Here is an 8,548-nt window from a genome sequence, read left to right as displayed (position 1 = left end):
GGAATATTCAGATAGTTTTAGTATGGGAACTCTAATAGCCTCATATCGACTATGGATTTGAGTCTTTGGGGGTTCTTCAGTTTTGGTGGGCTTGGTTGGATTTTCTGCTTTAGACATGATTGTTTTTGGATCTTAAACTGTTTGTGTGTTAACAGATAGGCTCTGATACCACTTGTTAGGTCACACACACTGTAGAAGGGGGTTGAATACAGTGTTTATCACAATCAAATCGAATTAAAGAACTCAAGTAACAGAAAACAGACTTTATTCAATATAATAAACTCTGTTACAATATGGAATTGTCCTCTCTCAGTGATGAATAAATATCACGAGAGCTGCTAGGGTTACAATTAATAATATTCTTGATAATGATAACACATTGTTAGGTCACACACACACTGTAGAGGGGGTGAATACAGTGTATAGTACACTCAAATTGAACTTTAATAACTTAAGTAACAGAAAACAAACTTTATTAAAACAATAAACTCTGTTACAGTATGGAACTGTTACCTCTCAGTGATGAACAAATATCACGAGAGCTGCTAGGGTTATATAGAATAATAACTTTCGATAATGATAACACTTCTAGTGTAAACCCTATGCCTGTGTTTATATACTACACAGTTACAAGATAATCGCTAATTGATATGGAATATAATTCTGCTTCCTAAAATATATCAATCAAATATCTTTTCTTCCAAGTATTCCATTCTTCACGGAATTCCTTCTTCATGCATATCTCTTCTTATGTTTATCTCGATCTTCTTTCCTTTAATCAGCTACTGTCCTTATCTGATTTTCCTCCTGCACTTAAGTTCTGATATCTATCTTCTGATGATTATCTCCTGATAATATAAGTACTGATATCCTTAAGTCCTGACTTCCAGTATAAGTATTGATCAACAGTTAAGTACTGATTTATCCTGTTCACGTAAGATCTGAAAGCTAAACATAAAACATATTAGCCATGACATTATCAAATATATCTAACAATCTCCCCAACTTGTAAATTAACAAAATATACAAGTTTTAACAGATATTTGATGATATCAAAAACATTAAGTACAAATGCATGAGAAATAGACTAGATAACTACAACTTACAGTCCTTAAAGTTTTTACCAATTTCAACTTCTGATAACAACTTCAATCTGTATAAATATCAAAATTTAAGCAGTTGTAGATCTTCGACTTGGCTTCTTCATTTTCTGATCTCTCTGATGTCAGGAGTTGTTCTGAGATAGTTCTTCAACAAACATTTCTCATTATATCTTAGTTCATCAATAATTCTCCTTTTAACACCTTTAAGTTCTGCAGTATCTTCACCAGTTTGAAAGATTGCAGCTCTGAGATCATTAATCTTTGCTTTCCTTAACTCCTGATCTAGTCTTATGACATAAGCTTTGTCAGATTCAAGATTGAATTCAAGTCCCTTAATACCAAGATACGTTCTGATCTGTGCAGTATTAGGCTTCATATCAACAATATCACCATTGTGATCTCTGTACTTTGGAACATATATGCTGTCAGACTTAACAGAATAAAGCCTTTTCTGTCTCTGAATCTGTTCTTTTAAGTAGTTTGCAGTAGTCTCTGTTATTCTGTCATCCACTTGAAGTAAGAAAAGTACATGCTCCAATTCTTCAAAATACTTCAAAGGAATGGCATTTTGTCTTATATGATAAACCCTACCATCTGTCATGAAATACAAAATGATGTATTCTTTCAAGTAGGTATGGTAAACCATCTGTACAGATTCCAGTTGATTCAATCTCTCAGGAGTTGCTCCAATACCTGGTTCACTCAAGGAATTTGGATCATTGGTAGTGTTGTGTACTCTTCTTTCATCAGCACTTCCCAATCCATTTTTATCTCTAGCTTGCCTTTCCAGTAACTACTCTTGCTTCAAAACCACTTGCAGTAGTCTTCAAAGATTGAGTCTGTTTTGCTTTAGTGAATCCTCGTAGGAGTGTTTTAGATCTATTTTCTGATATCAAGTTAACTTGAGCACTGTCAGAGGTTACTTGCTTCTTCTGAATATCAGAACTTACAATTTCTTAACTCTGAACAACTTGAGCCATGTCAGAGGTTGTTTTAAGAACTTTTCTTGTAGTCAGAGCAAGATCATCTTTTCCACCAGTAATTTCTTCTTCCTCAGGAGGTACATAAGGCTTGATAGGTTCACCAACCTTTTCTTTACCCTTGGATCTTGGATCTATTTGTGGTTGTGATCTAGCCAAAGTTTCTTCAGTATGTATCCTTTCTTTGATCACAATGCCTTTAGGTTTTGGAAGTAACTTTTTACCAGAAGCTTCAGATTTAGATGCGACTTTCTCTGATTTAAGTCTGGCTTCTTCTTCCTTTAAACTTTCCAAGTCCATCCCTGGATTTTCTTGAAGAAATAACTGTCTTGACATTTCCTCATCAAGATCTAGAAGTTCATCAGAACTTATCCTTTTACCAGCAGCAGAACTTATTCTTTTCCCAGTATCAGAACTTGTTCTGTGACTAGCTTGTCTTGATGTAAACCTTCTACCTTGACTATGACCACTACCCATTCCAGAAGTTCCTTGGTCATCTTTTCCATCATCCTTTCCTTGTAGTGTCTTGTTGGTTTTGCATTTGGACTTAATTACCTTCTCCCCCTTTTTGGCATCAGCAGGTAATAAAAGAGAGATAAGTAGTTCCACTGAGGTCTGGATTTCAGTAAGTTGCGATTGCTGAGAAGCTTGATTTGTCAGAATTTGATCAATCTGAGCTTGTTGTTTCTCTTGAGTTTTCTCAATATAAGCAACCCTGTCAATGGTAGGCTGGAAGAACTTTTTCTTATCAATTTTCCAAACTTGTTCCTGTTTGATAAAGTTCTCCTGAATCTTGTGTAGCTCTGCATGAGTATTGGAATGAAGACCTTGTAGATATTTAGTACTCAATGCAGTGACTCTAAGCTGGGTTTTAAAATCATCAGAATTTAACATATCATCAGCTTTAGTAAAGTGCTCAGCAAGATGTAAGGCATTTGGAACACATGAAACTGAGTTCCATTCCTTAGTCCACTCCTGACCTGCAGGATTTTCACTCCAAGGTACTGGTGCATCCCTGATAACAAACTCCTTTACCAGTTCAGACTTAGGAAGATTCAGTGGAGGAGTATATCCTGAAGGACCTGCTTCATCAGCATCTACAGTTGTAGCAGCTTCACCAGTATCTCCAACATTTGCTAGCATCAGAACTTAAAGAATCAGTATCTTCTGACAAGACAACAGTGTGAGTAGCAATGGAGGCTTCAGCATCCTCTAATTGCTGATTTGATACTAAGTTCTGATCAACAGCCATATCCTGATGCTCACCTAAAATCTGATCATCAGCATCTTGATGCAGAGAAGGTGTTGTTGATAACTCTGGAGTTTGAACATCATCAATAACAGGTGTTGTGGAAGGATTATTTGCTTGTTGGAGCGTCTAAGAAAAGTATTGCAGGCACAACCAGGTTCTGAAGATCAATTTCAGCACTTGTGCCTGGATCAACAAGAGACACAGAAGGTGAATTAGCCTTGTCAGATACAGCTTCCTGAGATGGAGTTGAAGGAGAAGAAGTGACTGGAGCAAATTTCTTGCCTTGTGAGATCAGAGATTCCTGATCCCCTTCCTTAGCTGCTTCCTCCTCATCATCTGAAACTGGCCTTTGTGCCCTCTGTTTCTTGTACTTCCTTGTTGATGTGGATTCCTTGGGAGTTTCAGGAACTGTCATACGTCTAAGCCTCTTGAGAAGCCTAGAACCCCCAATTTCAGAATCCTTCTGAGAAGTTGCTTTCTCAGCTTCAAATACCACAGGTTCTGAAGAAGGAATCTGATCCTCAGAATCTGATTCATCTCTCAAAGTAAATCTCCTCCTCTTTTGAGGTGTTTGAGGAACAGTCTTTGTTCTCTTTGGCTTAGAGGATGTAGGCTTCACAGTAGGTACTGAAGAAGAAGGTTGAGCAGTCTGTGAAGTGAAGAGATAGGATTTGAGATAAGTTCTAAGGGTAGGTTGAGTAAAATGAGAGGTAGGTACTGAAGTTGATGGATTTTGATTATGGTGAGTTGGTTGAACAGTTGAGTAAACAGATTTGTAAGTAGCAGGATCAGCATTTACCAGAATCTGTTTCACAGACTGAGGAATCTGTAATGGTCTCACCATTGATTTCTTTGTGTCAGCATCTATCAGGTTGTTAAAGTACCTTTTTGCAACCTTAAAAGGTGGGGTTTGAGTGCTGACTAACTGGGGTTCATCAGTACAGTAAGTGTAAATAAGTTGACAGAATCTAGCAAAATAAACAACATCTCGATCCTCTGTCATCCTATCCCCAATAAAACCAATTAAAGCAGGTGCAAAATCAAAGTGAGTTTGATTGATAAGGGAATACCCGATGTGCTGACTCATGATTGGGATAGCATCAAAGTTTGAACATTTGTTCCCAAAAGCTTTGGTGATGCAATCAAAGAAGAAACTCCATTCTCTTCTGATATTAGCCCGTTTTAACTGTCCAAGTTTCGTCAGACTCTTTTCATATCCCAATTCAGCCATTAACTCCCGAAGGGCTGAGTCCTCTGGAATTGAGAAAGTACAATCTTCTGGAAGATGTAAAGCCCTGCGTACTGTACCAGGAGTGACTACAATGGATGAATCACCCACTTGGAAGATAATACTGGGAGTTCCACGTTTACCACCATCATCAAAAACTGCCAGTCCTCCAGAACCTCAGAACTTGTTGACTTGAAAATAATTCAGGCTGAGTTAAGGCATAACCAACCTCACTATGTGCAAGAAGATCTTGCACAAAGTGCAATTCAGATGGAGCTTCAGCATGATCAAGAATTGCAGCATAGTTGTTTGGAACAAACTTTGCTCCATCAATGATTAAATCCTTTGGTGCCATGTGAAAAAAATTGAGAATTAAGTATGCCGGATGGGTGTTTGATATAATATCTGTATGAAAACAACGGAAATAGTAGAGTGAAGGAGAGTAAAAGTAAGAAGAGAGATAAAAGATGAAGAAATTAAAAGATTAAAGAAATCTTCTCTCTGCTGTACTTATACAAAAAAAATATTACCGTTGGACACCTGTCAGACATGCAGTAATAACGGATAGTTACTGGGCTCGAGAAAATAGTAATCATTACTTACCCATTTGCCGAGTTTCAAGGAAAACTGTTCCATTTATCAAGGGAAATAATTCAAATTTTAACCTGTTATCACTGATTGAATTATTTGTCACTGCAACATTAATATTCTGAAAATAAATCATGTTAAAAATGACCGAGATAATGTCGATGAATAAGTGCTGACAGAGAATCAGAACTTAAATAAAAGAACAATTTAAATGGTCATCAGAATATCAATCAGGATTTATCAACACAAGATAAAATAACTCAGAGACAAAATCTTGAAGTAAAAACAATTTTCATTAATATATCAAGTCAATACATTTATGAAATGAAAATGACATCAATACTTATACAAGATTTGCCCTAAGCTTCTAATCCTAACGTCAACAGCTTTAGTCCTAGCTAAGAAGCCTGACAAAGCTGATGATGAAGAAGAACAGGAAGAAGACGAGATTAAGTCATCTTCCTCTTCCTATCTTTGACGAACAAGATGGCAAGTCGTATGATTCGCTCTTGCTGACGGATAGCTTCCCGCCTCTCCTCCTCCAATCGCTCTAGATAGCGATGGTAATCCATATATAAGAAAAGAAGGTGAATCAGCACCTCCTGTGGGACAGAATCCCAGATCTCCTCAGGAATGGCTGTTACATGCCACTCCTGCTGCCAATCGGCACAACTTAGCTCCATTGTGAAGGTTTGGTTGTTCAAAAACATGTTGTATCGAACCATTGTGTTTTTGATAGAAGAAGGAGGATAAGTGTGTGAGAAGAATATGATGGAGAGACTGATGTGAAGTGGTTTCTTATATAGGCAAGAGAATGCCAAGAGACGCAAAGATATTTAATGCTGACAGGTAGAATTAATTCTACCTCGTCTCCCTAGACTTTGAAAAAGAATAACAGTCATTGGAAAGAGGAAGCATCGTCTAGACCGCACAAAACACAAGAAACAGTGGTCTGTCAAGTACAAATACATTAATCCTAATCACAGTGACTATTAATCTTCCACTTCAACATATTTGAGTACAAACTGAGACTGTTATCAAATTTTATTCAAAGATATGCCAAGTAAAGGATTAGACTGAGAAATCAGAACTTAGACCTATACCAGAACTTAACAGTCATCAAAACATAATTTCTTAACTCGAAAAAGGAATGCCAATCTTAGTAAATACTCATACAAGTTCTGAGTTATGGACGTCAGTACTTAATCATCAGAACGTGTAGCTTAGAACTTGTTCTCAGAATTTGTGTAATAATGACACATTGACTGTTTTATCTAAAATAACATAGACCACCACAGAAATTTTCATCATTCAGATGGAGTGATTAGTGTGTGCATTAAGCTAAAAACAGACAAAGAGTAAAGTCTGATTCACTGCAGTACATCTTAGAAATAAGGCATAACTAAAATTTTGCTAAAGATCTGTCATTGTCCTGAAACCGACTGAAGAATGAGTTTATGCTTGAGTCCACCTCAACTATTTTGTGCTAATTTTATGCATCTTTTGAAATTCTATTTTACAGTGGCTTCTCAGTGTAAGTGAGTCACTGACTGTTTATCAGAATTTATACTATTTTCAGAGTATTTCTCCAGTAATCATAGAGTGTGAAAAGTTACCAAGAAAATATTTAGCTTTTCTGATGCATATTTACTTAATACCAGCAATGCACTTGGGTCGTCCCTTCCACATTTTTACTCTAGATCTCAAAGGAGTACCTGATTTTAATCTTTGATCTTTTTGCTTTTGCTGTTGATAAGAGAGGTCTATCAGCACTTAGTACATTCAGCAGATTTACTAGTATCAGAACTTAACAGATGAGTAGCATTATTCTAATTTGTGACTTAGTAATAAGATAGACAGAGTGAACTTAACTAAGCTCAGTTATCAGAATTTGCTAGTGTCATAAGATTTCCACTGAAATAATTACTTCTTCCATGGAATCATTTGTTTATTGAAGACTACTAGGTCAGTATCTAGCACAGTTATCCTCATAGGATTGAATAGGTACTAGGACAGACATATCACTTATCAGAGTTTAGAAATATATATCAGACAACAGTCAGTACTTAAAGACATTTATCAATTAAGCACAGAATACACAATGAGATGAATTCTGTAAATACTGAGCATAAAGTCTGATAACACAGAACAAATCTAAGCAGATTTAGAGAAGGAACCTGAAACCATTCCAAGTTCATTTACCAATCTTGTAAAAGTAGCTTCACATAATGGTTTTGTGAAGATATCTGCCAACTGTTGATCTGTGGGAACAAAATGCAATTCCACTGTACCTTCATCCACATGTTCCCTGATGAAGTGGTACCTGATGCTGATGTGCTTTGTCATTGAGTGTTGAACTGGATTACCTGTCATAGCAATAGCACTTTGATTATCACAGTAAATAGGGATTTTGAAATATGTTAACCCATAATCCAGTAACTGATTCTTCATCCAAAGAATCTGTGCACAACAGCTTCCTGCAGCAATATACTCTGCTTCTGCAGTTGATGTGGAAATTGACTTTTGTTTCTTGCTGTACCAAGAAACCAATCTGCCTCCAAGAAATTGGCAGCTTCCACTTGTGCTTTTCCTGTCAATTTTGTAACCTGCAAAATCTGCATCTGAGTAACCTATTAGTTTAAAATTTGATTCTCTAGGATACCATAATCCCAGAGCAGCTGTTCCTTTAAGATACTTAAAGATTCTTTTTACAGCTGTTAAGTGAGGTTCTCTTGGATCTGCTTGAAATCGTGCACAAAGACAGGTAGCATACATGATATCAGGTCTACTAGCAGTTAGATAGAGTAGAGAGCTAATCATACCTCTGTAGTCAGTAATATCTACTGATTTACCGGTATCCTTATCCAGTTTTGTTGCAGTGGCCATTGGAGTCGATGCGCTTGAACAATCTTGCATTCCAAATTTCTTTAGCAAGTTTCTGGTGTACTTGGTTTGACAAATAAAAGTGCCTTCTTCATTCGGCTTGACTTGAAGGCCCAGAAAATAGCTAAGTTCCCCCATCATACTCATCTGATATCTTGACTGCATAAGTTTGGCAAACTTCTTGCAAAGTTTGTCATTTGTAGATCCAAAAATGATATCATCAACATAAATCTGGACCAGAAGTAAGTCCTTTCCATGGTTGAGGTAGAACAGTGTTTTTTCTATTGTCCCTCTGTTGAATCCACTTTCCAGAAGAAACTGAGCTAAAGTCTCATACCATGCTCTAGGAGCTTGCTTAAGTCCATAAAGTGCTTTGTCAAGTCTGTAGACATAATCTGGATGTTTGGTATCTACAAAACCTGGAGGTTGTTCAACATATACCTCTTCCTCCAATTCTCCATTGAGAAAAGCACTTTTCACATCCATTTGAAAGACAGTAAACTTTTTGTGAGCA

Source organism: Apium graveolens, chromosome 3, assembly GCF_009905375.1.
Source record: "Apium graveolens cultivar Ventura chromosome 3, ASM990537v1, whole genome shotgun sequence".
Classification (NCBI taxonomy): domain Eukaryota; kingdom Viridiplantae; phylum Streptophyta; class Magnoliopsida; order Apiales; family Apiaceae; genus Apium; species Apium graveolens.
This window is presented reverse-complemented; position numbering follows the sequence as displayed.